This window comes from Oncorhynchus tshawytscha, linkage group LG34 (assembly GCF_018296145.1).
Source record: "Oncorhynchus tshawytscha isolate Ot180627B linkage group LG34, Otsh_v2.0, whole genome shotgun sequence".
Lineage (NCBI taxonomy): Eukaryota > Metazoa > Chordata > Actinopteri > Salmoniformes > Salmonidae > Oncorhynchus > Oncorhynchus tshawytscha.
In genome coordinates, this window is record NC_056462.1 from 14,623,581 (window position 1) to 14,640,857 (window position 17,277).

The following is a 17,277-nucleotide window of genomic DNA, read 5'->3' on the forward strand; positions in this document are numbered from 1 at the left end:
ATCCCCTTCTCTCTCCCTCCTTCCCCACCTTAACACGTACCATCCATCCCCCTTCCCTCCCTCCCTCCCTCCCTCCCTCCCTCCCTCCCTCCCTCCCTCCCTCCCTCCCTCCCTCCCTCCCTCCCTCCCTCCCTCCCTCCCTCCCTCCCTCCCTCCCTCCCTCCCTCCTTCCCCACCTTAACATGTACCATCCATCCCCTTCTCTCTCCCTCCTTCCCCACCTTTCCCCTTCTCTCTCGCTCCTTCCCCACCTTAACACGTACCATCCATCCCCTTCTCTCTCCCTCCTTCCCCACCTTAACACGTACCATCCATCCCCTTCTCTCTCCCTCCTTCCCCACCTTAACACGTACCATCCTCCCTCCCTCCCTCCCTCCCTCCCTCCCTCCCTCCCTCCCTCCCTCCCTCCCTCCCTCCCTCCCTCCCTCCCTCCCTCCCTCCCTCCCTCCCTCCCTCCCTCCCTCCCTCCCTCCCTCCCCACCTTAACACGTACCATCCATCCCCCTTTCCCTCCCTCCCTCCCTCCCTCCCTCCCTCCCTCCCTCCCTCCCTCCCTCCCTCCCTCGCTCCCTCCCTCCCTCCCTCCCTCCCTCCCCACCTTAACACGTACCATCCATCCCCCTTTCCCTCCCTCCCTCCCTCCCTCCCTCCCTCCCTCCCTCCCTCCCTCCCTCCCTCCCTCCCTCCCTCCCTCCCTCCCTCCCTCCCTCCCTCCCTCCCTCCCTCCCTCCCTCCCTCCCCACCTTAACACGTACCATCCATCCCCCTTTCCCTCCCTCCCTCCCTCCCTCCCTCCCTCCCTCCCTCCCTCCCCACCTCCCTCCTGGTTAGGCCGTTTAACATGCAGTAATCTATAGTGTCGTCACGTCTCATTTGCAGCCGCTGCGTTTTGTGTGGTCCCTCTCCCGTGTCCCGTGGATCTCTGCAGGGAGCGGCCTGACACGTACTCGGATTGATGTATTGGCGTTTCAGTCAGCCATTGTTTTTCACTGTTCGTCTGGTGTCTGTGTTTCACGTACTAGCCCTCTTCTCTTCCCTGGATACAAACATACAGGATGTAGGCTACTGTAGGCAGCTAGGCCTTGTGGGTCATTTTATAAGATAGGAGTTTGGGCTGAGGGATTGTGTTAACTTTTCATTGGACCAGAATATCTTTGTCTACCAGAAAGATCATCTGAGTTGGTTGGGCTGAGGTTTAGTAAGCAACAAAATATTTTGGGGTAAAACTTTGGTATTTTGAGTTTTAATGATTCTCTGTTCTTCCAAACACAGTACGGCTCCACATTGATTTTCTCATTTGTGAGATCAAGGCATTCTTGACGTGCCGTCTGTGCTAAATTCAACCTCTAGAAACTTTGTTAGAGACAGAGTTTAAGACAAGAACTTTCCTCCTCAGCCTGTCAATGTACATCCCTACTCATATACTGTATGCCTATAACTTCAGGAAGTAATCCTGACCAAACACCCGGCAGTGTCCCTTAGAGATATCCTAAGATTTCCAGCGCTGCTTCTCAACCAACCAACCAACTGTTCCAACCATGGGTGGACGTGCTGCCTGGCCCACTCTCCTACCTGATGAGAAGCACTGGGGCAGATAGACAGGCTCCAACTCAGTGTCCATCCATGTCCGATCCCTTTCTCTCTCAGGCCATTAAAGAGTAAGTATGACCGCATGGTCAGAGGGAGAGCCGGGGCCAAGAGTGGGGCGGCCCATACTGCTCCTCTCGCTCCCAGCATCACAAACCAGGAACTATGGCCGACACTTCCCTTCCCAGTAATGAGCCTGGGTCCAGACTACGAGGTCAATAATTCATAACTCGACTCAACTGGGAGGGAGGGAGAGAGAGAGAGAGAGAAGAGAAGTTGGAGTTGAAGCCCTCCATCCATCCATCCATCCATCCATCCACCACTCTCTCTCATATCAGTGATCTATGCAGCAACAGCCTCTACTATCTACTTCACACAATTCAATGTAAGCCCATGTCTGGTCCGGTGTAATATGGCTTTAAAGGGCATACATCAACGGACAGGGATGGACACTCCACTCTCTCTCTTCCTCTCGGCTACTTCTCCATTCTGTCCTCACAATTACCGTGTTCTCTAAAGGAATGTGCTCAATTGATCGTGATCATCACTATTGATAACATTGTGTTTCAGGCCTAGGCTGATTGTCAGCTGTACTCATCCAGTTCCAATGTCTACATCGCTAAAGCTGTGTTTACACAGGCAGCCCAATGTCAATCTTATTTTCACTAATTGCTCTAATTTGACCAATCAGATCAGCTCTGAAAAGGATCTGACGTGATTGGTCAAAAGAACAATTAGTGGGAGAAAAAAGGTCAGAATCGGGCTGCCAAAGTGGCGGAGCTGCTGAATGTCAACTCACCATTCCTTGATGTAGACGGAATGTATGGAATATGGCATATGTTGATGCTAAATTAGCATAACAGTTCCTTCTGTGGCTTAGAGTGGTGTACTACAGCGATGGAGGTCAACCCTACAGGGAAACGGATACCAGTAACACCCAGGATCCTTTTCAAACACAGAGCCATCAGCGATAACTAAGATGGCAGATAAATGGTGGTGCCTGTCAGAACCCAAATTAGAAGCCTGATCACTGTTAATGTTCAGTCAATATGCATCAAACCCATAGAGATTTTTCCCTTCACTTCCATTTTCAGACTGGATTGAAGACATTGAAGACAGTGATGGAACAACTCTTGGGAATAGGCTATGGGCTGGCTACTCAGTCTCGGTCCTAGACGAGTATGGGATGCTTTTGCCAATGGAAATTTCCATATTGTTCCCCTTTTGTGGGGCTCGGTTTTTTGACTTTCCGATAATCCGTTTAGGTGACAGATTGCTGAGCTTTTCACTCATAGGTTTGACGTTTATTTGCATATTGCTAACATAGTGTGCATCCACAAGGTGAAGAGTGAGCATGGTTTGTATATTAACCCATGTTATCTTCTATGTTTTTGATTGATTTGTTAAACAATTTATTTATTGCAATTTGTCAATGTTAACTAGCATCAGAAGACATGGCAACAAAACCATGACCCATGTCACTTCCATGTTTGACTGAAACCAGTACTTCTTCCCTCGCAAAATAGGTTTCAACTCAAGGGTATTTCATGGTTAAATAAATATTTAAGCTTAATACCAGGATAGTTCCCCATTGTCACGCCCTGACCTTAGAGAGCCTTTTTATGTCTCTATTTGGGTTGGTCAGGGTGTGATTTGGGTGGGCATTCTATGTTCTTTATTTCTATGTTTTGGGTTTCTATGTTTTGGCCAGGTATGGTTCTCAATCAGGGACAGCTGTCTATCGTTGTCTCTGATTGGGAATCATACTTAGGCAGCCTGTTTTGCCACTTTAGGTTGTGGGATGTTGTTTTTTGTTAGCTCTGCGTAGCCGACGGAACATGACGTTCGTTGTTCTTTTTGTTGTTCTGTTTGGTGTTTGGATTTAATAAAGAATCATGAACGTGTACCACGCTGCACCTTGGTCCACTTCTTCCGACGAGCGTTACACCCATATGAAAAACGGTAGCATTGAACATTCACATTGATAAAGAAAAGGTCATGAACATTTAGCAAATGAAGTTTGAAGACTTAAATAATCATATAACAATGGAACTGCTAAATGGAGTCCCACAGATTGAACCCAGTTATTATGCATGTCAGTCTTTGCACCACCGTGATTACTATTGATGATTGAACGCTGTACAATAATGAAGGAGATCTGTCAGATCACCTCTAAAATACGTCCCATCAAGTTCAGATTTTTCCGCTACACTCCATTATTATTAAATGAAACCGATTCCTTCGAAAAATGGGACGGTAATAACTATCCCTGGTCCTGCACTGCATAGCATGCTGGGTAGTAGCCACCACACTTGCCATGACGAGCAGCCATGACATGGGGGAGACATCTGTCAACACGGAATAATGACCATCATCAAGATGTGTCCTCTATGTAGGAATCCATGGAGGAGGACATTCACCTCTCTATTAGCTGTCATCATTCCCCAGAAAATATGTCCAAATAAACGGCTAGTAATACCCGCGTATGGAGCCAATGTGTCCCCGGTGAAGACTTGGGAGTGGTGGAGGAGAGAGAGAGAGAGACGGGGGGTGGAGTGTTCCTGAATGACAAATCGTCACTGGGCCTAGATGCAGATAGATATTGTGGTGGCGTCTCTCTTTATCTCTCTCTCACCTCTCTCTCTCTCTCTCACCTCTCTCTCTCTCTCCCCCTCTTTCTCTCTCCCCTCTCCTTCTCTCTCTCACCTCTCTCTCTCTTTCTCTCTCCCCTCTCCTTCTCTCTCTCTCTCTCACCTCTCTCTTTCTCTCTCCCCTCTCCTTCTCTCTCTCTCACCTCTCTCTCTTTCTCTCTCCCTTCTCTTTCTCTCTCTCTCACCTCTCTCTCTTTCTCTCTCACCTCTCCTTCTCTCTATCTCACCTCTCTCTCTCTCTCTCTTTCTCTCTCCCCTCTCCTTCTCTCTCTCTCTCTCTCACCTCTCTCTCTTGCCCACCCAGGGTCGCCCTCCATTCGTCACTGTCGATGGTCCTGCTTCTCATTAAGTGGGCCGGCGCTGGCGACAACTTAATTTCCTTAAGAGGAGCAGACACCTGATTCAATTGTGTCCCTCCATTACAAGGGGGGGCCCCAGAATCTGTTTTCCCCATCCGGGGCCGTGTTCCGTGCTGAGATGAGTGATGAACACGTGGCGACCACTGTAACAGAAATACGTTGAGCCGTGCTAAGCCAGCTCTATATTATTAAATGCTGTGGACATAATTCCATGACATATGATTCATGGCTGCCTCGCGGTGTCTATCCCTCACTCCACCTCTTCACTCCACCTCTTCAGACGGTGGACTGGTAAAAAGGGGGACCCAGGCTCTCATTCTTCTTTCTCTTTTGCTCTCTCTCTCTCTGTGTATCTCTTTTTCATCTGTTTCTCCACCACTTTCTCTCCCTCTCTTTCTCTTCTTTCTCCTATAACCACTGACTAGACACAGTATCTAGTCTTTTTCATCCGTTTCTCCACCACTTTCTCTCCCTCTCTTTCTCTTCTTTCTCCCATGACCACTGACTAGACACAGTATCTCGTCTTTTTCCGTGTCAGCGAACGAGGTGTGTCTGCAGAAAGCTCTAGTCAACAATCCTCTTTGTCTGCTGTTCACAGAAGTGTCTTACATTTCCGCTGTGGAAATCACACCTTTTACGAGCTCCTCATTGACATCATAATAATGACTTCATTATGGTCAATATTTCATCATTTTTATACACTTGGAGTGACTAAATGCAATTTGTAAAAATAAGGCAATGATAATGCAACTAAATGCTGCTGGATATATGCAGTGGATAGATGTATAACAGCCATGTTGAATACATTTTCCATTACATGATGATAGTGAGGAAGATAATGATAGTGAGGAAGATGATAGTGAGGGGTCTTTGTCCTAGAATAATATTGCTAAGATTTTGTGTCAGGTCACAGCCCTCAACCTACCTACACCTGTGGACTACAGGAAAAGGAGGACCGAGCACGCCCGTGTTCTCATCCACGGGACTGCAATGGAGAAGGTTGAGAGCTTCAAGTTCCTTGGTGTCCACATCACCAACAAACTGATCCAAGCACACCAAGACAGTCGTGAAGAGGGCACGACAAAACCTATTCCCCCTCAGGTGACTGAAAAGATTTGGCATGGGTCCTCAGATCCTCAAAAGGTTCTACAGCTGCACCATCGAGAGCATCCTGACTGGTTGCATCATTGCCTGTTATGGCTACTGCTCGGCATCCGACCGCAAGGCACCACAGAGGGTAGTGCGTACGGCCCAGTACATCACTGGGGCCAAGCATCCTGCCATCCAGGACCTCTATACCAGGCGGTGTCAGAGGAAGGCCCAAAAAATTGTCAAAGACTCCAGCCACCCTAGTCATAGACTGTTCTCTCTGCTACCGCACAGCAAGCGGTACCGGAGCACCAAGTCTAGGTCCAAGTGGCTTCTAAACAGCTTCTACCCCGAAGCCATAAGACTCCTAAACACCTAGCCAAATGGCTACCCAGACTATTTGCACCCCCCTATTTTACACAGCTGCTACTCTCTGTTGTTATCATCTATGCATAGTCACATTAATAACTCTACCTACATGTACATATTACCTCAACTAACCGGTGCCCCTGCACATTGACTCTGTACCGGTACCCCCCTGTATAAATCAAATCAAATCAAATTCACACTATTGTTATTTTACTGCTACTCTTTAATTACTTGTTACTTTTATTTCTTATCCATATTTTTTAAAACTGCATTGTTGGTTAGGGGCTTGTAAGTAAGCATTTCACTGTAAGGTCTACCTGTTGTATTCGGGTCATGTGACTAATACAATTTGATTTGATTTGACTTGACATGTCAGTCAAACGGTCACCGTTAGGGACCAGGGCACCTATGCCATTTCGAACCCAGACAGAGTTGTTCCGCTGTTCTACAACTGCAACAGTTTGACTAGTGCACTACATAGTGAATAGGGGACCATTTCAGACTCAGTCCTGTTGTTTTCTACAGGATTTAAATGGATTGTGAATGTAATTGTTCTGTCGGGCTTTTATCTGCAAGGTGTGAGTGTGTTTGATACCAACTGTTCACACCAAACCAACACAAAAGGCCCTGCTCTTCATTTATTTATCTCAGTTTCTCTTTTTTTACAAGCCTCCTGTCAATTACCCAATATGCCTTTGTGGCGTTGTTTTTGGTCTTCCTATAGGCTAGTCCATTCTGAATCAACATCAAGCCTGTGTCTAGTTGTGTGTGGTTGAATGTGGTGTGAATGTGTGTGGTTGAATGTGGTGTGAATGTGTGTGTGTGGTTGAATGTGGTCTAAACCACTGTAAACCTAATGAGCAGATCATTCATTTCCTCAACATAGCAACATTACTTTCTCTCTCTCTCTCACTTTCTCTCCTCGTTTGTTTATCTCAGTGATCGCTCTTACTCCCTCCCTCCTTTATTTCTCTCTCTCTCTCTCCCTTCGCCTAATGTCTATTTGTCTGTCTATTTTTCTCTCTGTCTGTATCCAGCCATATCCCTGGGCCTCCTAGACTCCAGTCAGTCAGTGTGTGGAGAGGGAGGAGTGTCTCCCCGGCACTCCCCTCTCCCTACTCCCCTCCCCCTCTCCCTCCCCTCCTCTCCCTCTTCAGGAGGATCAAACAGAAGAGGACACAGGCAGGCTGTTTGAAGAGCCCACGGTAGCTCCCCTATGGGTGGGGAACTGGCAGATGCTCAAACCACCCAACTCTATCAAGGGGGAGGAGCTCTCCTCTACTCTCCTTTTGTACCCTACTGTCAGTTAGACGGCAGCCACAAACAGGCCGGTCGTTACGGTTGGCTTTGCGTGTGTTGTCTCTTGGAAATAGCTACATGTGTAAATATGTGTGTACATATCTGTCTGGAGTGCATGCAGTGTCTCAGTCAGGATGTCTCCCAAATTATACATTTTCTCCAAGTTGCCAAATTGTTTCATTCTATTTAGTTCATGTATTGTGGGCTATTTAATAAATTGAATTCTTACCCATGAGATTAACTTCTTCCCCCAAGCAAAGGATAATTATCTAGGGAACACAGGTACACTGATATAAACACACTCTCTCACGCAGTGAGGACAGTACAGTACTACAGTACATTAGCATTATTGCTAGACAAGTATGTAGCATAACTACAATACGAGGAATTTTCCCTGGTCTGTAACTATACCTGTCGTCATAACAACAGCAGTTCCTCAAAGTATATAGTCCAACTATAACAGACATATTCTATCATAGACAGGCCTGTTCTGTGTCTCAGTGATATTTGCCTCCTGGCATGCTGATTGGCTAACCCTTTGGCTTCCTGGGATCTCTGGAGCTCTGACCTGGTGCTGTCACACTGTGCTGTGCAGTCCTCTGTCTCTCTCTGATCCACCGTCAGCACTCACATATCAGACAGTCCTCCCTGTGCTGTGGACTCGCTCTGAAAGACAAATGATCTCTCTCTCTCCCCCCCCCCCTCTTGCTCTGCCTATCTGTGCCAGTCTGTCCGTCACGGTGAACACCTATCCACTCCTCCTCTTCTTCCTCCTTGTCAGACACAGGTGAAAGGTCTGTATCCATACCGGGAGGATACAACTCAGAGTCTAGTTTTATTGCGGTTGTAGCTGTCGCTGGCTATCAGCATCCAGCTCTACCTCCCAGTAACCTGTCAGGAGCAGGGGATGCTTCTCCCCAAGCTGGTCAACACAGAGAGAAGTTAGGAAGAGTTTGTTTTGCAACCAGGGTTGTGTTGAGACACCAGACCTGTGTAGTTTGATGTGCTTCCCCATTAATGTGGTGTTGCACTATGAAGGCATGTCTGAACGGCAGTGGTTGATATTGTTGGAGTCATATCTTACATACACAGACACATGTCTCGTATTTGGGTTTGTGATTCAGAGAGGGATCCTCAACAAAGCAGAACACTCTGTTTTCCACACTTTAATTTGATTGAATTCTCCCCAAGCAAAGCCTCTATGACTGAAGATATAGTTCATTCATGTGGTCACGTTTCCTTACTCTAGGTTTTACTGTACAATACATTTCTTAATATGCGCGAGAGTGAGAGAGTGTGTGTGTGTGTGTGCGTTTTTGTGTGTGTGCATTTAGTGTGTGTGTGTGTATGCATATGTAGTGTGTCTTCTCCCCATACACGATATCTCCTCCTCATTTGATCCCCAGATCTAGTCATCAAAAAGGGGGCCGTTGTGTGCCCATGTTAAAAGGGGGCCGTTGTGTTCCCATGTTAAAAGGGGGCCGTTGTGTTCCCATGTTAAAAGGGGGCCGTTGTGTTCCCATGTTAAAAGGGGGCCGTTGTGTTCCTATGTTAAAGGGGGCCATTGTGTTCCCATGTTAAAAGGGGGCCGTTGTGTTCCCATGTTAAAAGGGGGCCGTTGTGTTCTCATGTTAAAAGGGGGCCGTTGTGTTCCTATGTTAAAATGGGGCCATTGTGTTCCCATGTTAAAAGGGGGCGTTGTGTTCCCATGTTAAAAGGGGGCTGTTGTGTTCCCATGTTGAAAGGGGGCCGTTGTGTGCCCATGTTAAAAGGGGGCCGTTGTGTTCCCATGTTGAAAGGGGGCCATTGTGTGCCCATGTTGAAAGGTGGCCGTTGTGTGCCCATGTAGAAAGGGGGCCGTTGTGTGCCCATGTAGAAAGGGGGTCGTTGTGTGCCCATGTTGAAAGTGGGCCGTTGTGTCCCCTTGTTGAAAGTGGGCCGTTGTGTGCCCATGTTGAAAGGGGGCCGTTGTGTGCCCATGTTGAAACAGGGGGCCGCAGTGTGCCCATGTTGAAAGGGGGCTGGCCCAAGGAAGCAGACAGGAGAGTCTCTACACATGTACTCCTTGTCATTAGATCCAGGCTTTAATTTTTTATTAATGAATATTTCAGTAGTTATTTCAGCGAGCTGCTCATCTGTGTCCTTTTTTCCTACTTAACTCCCTTTGCTCTTAGTGAATCATCTTTCTAATGATTTAATTAATAGCATTGTATCCACAGATGTAAATCTTATATTTAATCAGCAAAACAGGTTTAAATTGGGATTAGGGCTTACTGTCTGCCATTTAAATGTGCTATAGGTCCCTGTTGGTCTAAACCACTGTAAACCTTAAGAGAGACACCCTGTAGGTCCCTGTTGGTCTAAACCACTGTAAACCTTAAGAGAGACACCCTGTAGGTCCCTGTTAGTCTAAGCCACTGTAAACCTTAAGAGAGACAGGTCCCTGTTGGTCTAAACCACTGTAAACCTTAAGAGAGACAGGTCCCTGTTGGTCTAAACCACTGTAAACCTTAAGAGAGACACCCATGCTTAATTGAGAGAGTTAATAAATACATGTGGTTAGAAGTAATCCCTGGTCTCTGTCACTTTGGAGCTCCCAATCTGTCTCTTACTGTGTGTGAGGGTGTGTGTGTGTGTGTCACACATGCAGCCCTGGTTAAGCTCCCTATGCCACCACCAAAGTACCAAGTCAGAAGCTGCTGTACTGTGGTGCCAGGTACTGTTTTATTTACCTGAGAAGCTCCTGTGATTCTGTGACTGCCATCTGTTCCATCCCAGTGTGACTGTCCCTTTGTGTGTGTGTGTGTGTGTGTGTGCACGTGCACTTGCGTGTGTGTTTCTGTCTGAATAGTGTGTGAATTGCAGGTACCTGACATGTGTAGGCCTAACTATTACTGTGTGTGTGTGTGTGTACTCACACTCAGTGTGTGTGTGTGTATGTGTGTCTCTGTGTGTGTGGGTGTTAAGCTAAACCGTAGCGTAGTAGTAGGGGCAGCCTCCGGTCCATCCGCCTCCATCATTTATTGATAAGGGGCCTGGAAAATACGCGGGAACCTAATGAAATGATCAACGTTGTTGAATTAGTGATGAACTCGGAGGATAAGAAGAGGCTGGGCTCTCTGGAGCCAGGCTCGGCTGCAGCAGGCAGGGCTGCTTCCTTCATTAGCCATGCAGTCTCATCACATCCTCTTTTGGTGCCGCAGAGCTGCAGACACTGGGGCTCTCACTCTCTCTCCCGGGCTACACCGCCAGGACCTGCCATTGGACTTCATTCAAAACATACTTTCATTTCAACCCCCCCTCCCTCCGTCATCCCCCCATCCCCAACCTCCTGGCTCGTTCTCCTCTCACCTGGTGCTGCCGCCGAAGAGCTTTCTTCTCAGGAGGTCTCATTTCCTTTTTTCATTTCCTTTCTTTTTTTCTTTTTGTTCTGTTGAAGGAAAGAGGAGGAGGAGTAATAGGGTGGTGGTAGTGGAGGAGGCAGAGATGGTGAAGAAACAAGGTGACCTCATTCTGGAAGCGTCAGTGGTCAGAGAGCAGAACACTCTACCTCTCTTTCTCTCTCTCTCTCTCTCTCTCTCTCTCTCTCTCTCTCTCTCTCTCTCTCTCTCTCTCTCTCTCTCTCTCTCTCTCTCTCTCTCTCTCCAGAAGGAGCAGGAATGGAGTGGTGGTAGTGGAGGAGGAAGAGGAGGAGAAGGTGGGGAGCTGCAGACAGACAGATCCACACAGTCTCATTAGGTAAGCAGAGGCCAGGCCAGAAGTTCTCCACACTCTAATATGCTGCTTTACATTATTCTAATGGGAATATCTGTTGTCAATATCTAGCTACCTGCCTTCCACTTCTGTAGAGGTCTCTTCTGGCTGAATTGATTATTATTATTCCTTACTTGGAGAGGGAGGCATTCTCCATTTTGTTCTGGCTGTGTGGATTGTTTCTGAATAGACCTTTAGATGATGATTTAGGGAGTACTTTAAAATATAGGTGAAAATATTGCAATCACTAATAATACACCATTTTTTAAAAATTATTGATGATTCAGGGATTTATTTGTACTGTAAGTAAACATTTTGTTAACATTATGATTGACGTGTTTTATTTAGTTATTTGCATTGTGAATAAAGACAATTTCATTGAATCTCCAGTATTTGCCAAGTGTTTTGTTGTGTGCTTGAGTCATTTCTGTGTGTTTGTTCTAGTGTTATAAGACGCTAACTTTGTTTATTCAGGTGTTATAGAACACTACCTTTGTTTTTCAGGTGTTATGAGACACTACCTTTGTTTATTCAGGTGTTATAAGACGCTAACATTGTTTATTCAGGTGTTATGAGACACTACCTTTGTTTATTCAGGTGTTGTAGAACACTACCTTTGTTTATTCAGGTGTTATAGAACACTACCTTTGTTTATTCAGGTGTTATAGAACACTACCTTTGTTTATTCAGGTGTTGTAGAACACTACCTTTGTTTATTCAGGTGTTATGAGACACTACCTTTGTTTATTCAGGTGTTATGAGACACTACCTTTGTTTGTTCAGGTGTTATGAGACACTACCTTTGTTTATTCAGGTGTTATAGAACACTACCTTTGTTTATTCAGGTGTTATGAGACACTACCTTTGTTTATTCAGGTGTTATGAGACACTACCTTTGTTTATTCAGGTGTTATAGAACACTACCTTTGTTTGTTCAGGTGTTATAGAACACTACCTTTGTTTATTCAGGTGTTATAGAACACTACCTCAAATCAAATCAAATCAAATCAAATTTTATTTGTCACATACACATGGTTAGCAGATAGTGTAGCGAAATGCTTGTGCTTCTAGGTGTCTTATACACAGAACAGGGGATAAAGAATATGTTGATATTTATTCAGAGCAGCATAGGGTGTTATAGTACAGTATATACATACTGTAAACCAAGTGGCATAGTTGTGGCTTTATTCAGGTGTTATAGAGTACAGTATCACGTATGCATATGAGATGAACAATGTAGGGTAAGTAACATTATTGTAGCATTATTCAGTGGCTAGTTATTTACATAATTTCCCATCAATTCCCATGATTAAAGTGGCTGGAGTAGAGTCAGTTTATTCAGGTGTTGGCAGTAGCCACTCAATGTTAGTGGTGGCTGTTTAACAGTCTGATGGCCTTGAGATACCTTTGTTTATTCAGGTGTTATAGAACACTACCTTTGTTTATTCAGGTGTTATAGAACACTACCTTTGTTTATTCAGGTGTTATGAGACACTACCTTTGTTTATTCAGGTGTTATAAGACGCTAACTTTGTTTATTCAGGTGTTATAGAACACTACCTTTGTTTATTCAGGTGTTATAGAACACTACCTTTGTTTATTCAGGTGTTATGAGACACTACCTTTGTTTATTCAGGTGTTATAAGACGCTAACTTTGTTTATTCAGGTGTTATAGAACACTACCTTTGTTTATTCAGGTGTTATGAGACACTACCTTTGTTTATTCAGGTGTTATGAGACACTACCTTTGTTTATTCAGGTGTTGTAGAACACTACCTTTGATTTGTCTTCCAGGATGGTCCTCTGTTGGAGTTTGCCAGCTGAAGGTTGTTGGTGAGTTATTTTTGTTGTTTTAAATAGTAACAATTAGCAGAGTGTCATTGCCTTTACATTAGTGCTCCATATTTGGACTATACAAACACAGACACAAGACTGCAACCGTCCTCTGTAAATTCTCCCATGGAGGATAGTCACCATAGAGACAGTAGAATAATGCGCCCAGACCCACTACATGATAATCTGATTTGTGGAGCGATTCAATTATTTAATAACAGCGTCAACGCTGCAGACAGACTATCATCACAGCAGATTGTCTGTGTCAACACACGCCCACTCACTGATCCGAGAGGTCACACGTGTTGGTCTATCTCTCTATCCTCCCCCCTCATCCCCCTCTCCTCCGTCTATTCCCCTCCCTCCTCTTCCTATGAATTGAACTGAATTGATCCCCATACAAATGACTTTGTTGGTCCTCAAAGGGGCTCCCATCAATACATTGACTCCTTTTATGAGGGTCATCAAACAGCCATTACGGGTGTCAGGGGGGACCCCGTCCGGGGAGTGGCTGCCCAGGGTGACTGATGAGTGGGGAGGGGAGAGCAGCCCGTCTGGGGGGCCCTGCTGGTTCTGGAGGTCTGGAGGGAGGCTGCCCAGGGTGACTGATGAGTGGGGAGGGGAAAGCAGCTCATCTGGGGGGCCCTGCTGGTTCTAGAGGTCTGGAGGGAGGCTGGGAGGGTTGGTTGGTTATTGAGTGTAGATAGATTAATCTGTTAGTTACATCTGGTTTATTGCTCTGTTTTTCAACTGTAGTGTGTGTGTGTGTGTGTGTGTGTGATGTCTCTTGTGCTGGTAATGGTTTTTGTAATTGTTAGTGTGATTCACCTATTCCTTGATCTATAGCATAGTTGTTATGTTTAAACAGGGCCTGATTAGACCTGTGCCTCATTCTCCGTTATAGCCATAAAAGGACCAAACCCCCCCCCCCAAGACCCTCTCCTATGCCTTATGTAACATTAGCAATTAGCCTGTAATCCACAGTAGAGCCCAGTCTGCTATAAGGATTCCCGATGGTACTGTACTGTAAAGTAGACGAAGAGGTGCGTCCTCCACCATCCTATCCCGTCTATAAGACTGCCTGTCTATAATTGGCAGCCAGTCCCTGTGTAACGCTACTACGCTAACATTCCATCATACTTTATTAGCGTCCCGTCATCCAGTAAAAAGCTAATCTTTTATTCTGTTTTCCAATTATTGTAAAGCGGTGGGGCTTTAAAGGAACAAGGGAGGAGGAGGGAGGAGGAGATAATGAAATTAACTTCCTCTAACTTAGAGCAATTCTCTGTGGCACAATGATCATATATTCTCTTGGTCTGGGTATGATGAAATGTATGCTAATGCAATTCATCCATCATTAGTTATTACCACTGCCGCAACATAAAACACCGTTTTCTTGAACAATTAGACTTTTTTTTAAACGGTGCATGTTAATTAGCCGAGGGACCCTGACATGAATATTAAAATGTGTGTAATTGAAAGGGCTGAACTTTTGACACTTCTTGAAGGGACTGTTTGACAGCGTCGTTGTTGAGCTCTTGTTGTTCAGTGTTTATTTACACTCTGTTGGCTCTGCCAGGATTCAAAGGCCTCTTTCTAAGCACCTGAACGATACCAACAGAGATAATTCCTTCTTCTTAGCTTTCTCTTTGATAAACGAATGTTGTACAGAAAACAACAGTTTTGTGGAGGTTTTGTCCTATTGGATGATAGCAAGATCCTTGATATCCTTTTCCATTGAGGAAACGTATCCAGTCTATCTTCATTAGGAAGTGGACGGAGGAACACGACTCGGGTCAACAGAGCCCATCTGTACATGTATATATACCATTCAGACACCGCACCATCGTCACTCATCCTGTCACCACGGTGACACCACTGTGACACCATTGTGTCCACGGTAACCACATAACCACATTAGACACAGTCAGTGAGTGACCCCTTTTTCCGTTTCTCACCTGCTGTTCGTTCAGACTGGAGCTGCTTCATTTACCCTCAAAGGCCCAAAACCTAAATGCCATTTTTCAGATGTTACTAGGCTGACTTTAAATGCCAGTATTCCTCACTTCTTATTCAGGCACGCACACGTCCACAAACGCACACACATCCCCGCTCACGCGTGTTCGCACAGTGAAAAACGCAGACACAGGTAACTGTAGGATGCCTCAGTAGGTAAGTAGGCCCCTGCCTTGTCTGTCCCTTGTTGTTCCACATGCTGGCTGGCACACGACCGACACCCTAGCCTCCCCACCGACACCCTAGCGTCATCAAAAACAACACGATATCCTTTGTTGTCAGGCTCCTCACACAGAAATTGCATATTCATGGGGGTGTATTTAAGCCTGTTTCTGCTGGCATAAGCAAGCATTGTTTTTTATCAACTAGTAAACTACAGCGTTTTTCTTCTTCTCTCCTCTCTTCTTCTTAGGCCTCTTTGCCACTTATCCCCCTTCAATGTTGCACTCCGCCACCACATTGTGTTGTTCTGATGATGCGTTTCGTTTCGTCCCCGATCTGAATATCTTGGTTTAATAGTGGCTGGGAGGCCTGTGTTATAGATGGTGAGACGAGGCGCTTCCTGTCTGCACAGTAGAGAAGCGGAGAACGTGGTGTAATTCAATTGGCATCATTTTTTCGAGGGGCGTCAGTGGTGGTGGTGGAAGAATAGAATTGCTTTGAATTAGCGGGGAGCAGACCGGCGGTGAGTTTGTCTTGCAGGGGTTATGCCTTAGCCTCCATACAGTTTTTATTCAATCAACAAAACGTGTGGATACTCACACACACACACACACACATGCACACAAGTATGCACGGACACATTCACGCATACACACATACACACATACACTCTCATCTCGGACAAGAGATGTGTATTTCATCAACTGTTCTCCTCTCCAGACCCTTTGGTTTCACCCCTCTTCAAATACAAAGTCTTACCTGTACCATGAACAACTCTCATTCTTATCTAGAAGGGATATAAAACATGCTGCTAGTAACAAAAGTTCATCCATGAGATACAATAAGTAATGTAGTCGGATATTTTCAGATTTAAAAAATAGATGAATGTAAGTCGCTCTGGATAAGAGCATCTGCTAAATGATTCAAATATATAAATGTAATGTAAAAATTGAAACTAAACTTTGATTTGTTGACCCCTTTTATATAAAACATACCATAGAGTGTCTCTACAATATACAGATGTAGATACATGAAACTCTGCTTCTTCCGTGATGTGAAACCCCTCCTCTGGAGACAGTGTGGCATCATTGATCTTGAGCTGGTTTCAGGTCAGGCATCTCTTCTCCATCTAATTGTACCTTTGTAAGAGCTGCCAATAAAGAGCTGGGCTGTTTGAAGACTGATATCACAGGCCTCTGGGAGTGGAACGCTAACCCCCAGACAGCTCTCTCACACGCACGCATGCACACACAAACACCCTGTCACTCTGATAGATGCTGGTCCAATAGAATCCACAACAGGTTAAACACTAGGCCTCATTAGATACTTCTCTGGCGGTTGGTGCAATTAAACAGGACATTGTACAGTGTATATATTTACATATACACATTCTACAGTGTATATATTTACATATACACATTCTACAGTGTATATATTTACATATACACATTCTACAGTGTATATATTTACATATACACATTCTACAGTGTATATATTTACATATACACATTCTACAGTGTATATATTTACATATACACATTCTACAGTGTATATATTTACATATACACATTCTACAGTGTATATATTTACAAAAATATGTATATGGGGGATTGGCAATGATGCAGAGAATATTAAAGCTGATCTACCCCCCCATCCCACCCCCACCCCCTTTCCAAAACAAATATATAACAGTACAATGTCATTCATCTCTTCAGGACCAAATGTTAAAAAGGACACAGCACAACTTCACTGATGTGATGTTGCGGCCAGAGGACGGTGTATCTACATAAACAGCATCTTTTAAATCACTGACCTCTGCTTTCTTCTGTGGATTACAGGCTAGTCTTCAGTACAACATGTTGAAAAGGGTAAATGGCACAACTTAATTGATGTTGAGGGCAGTCTAAGGATGCAGTATCTACATGTGCAAAGTGATTTGTAATTTACCCTCAGAATGGCCACCCCATGAATTACCTTAATTAAGAATACCACCTCAAGCACTTCCTATTGATCGGCTGGATAGCCGAGGTAAAACACACAGACACACACACACACACACACACACACACACACACACACACACACACACACGGTAAATCAGGAAGTAATGTTAGACAATTACAAAGGGAAGCCATTGGTGATTTATTGAGTCACTCCA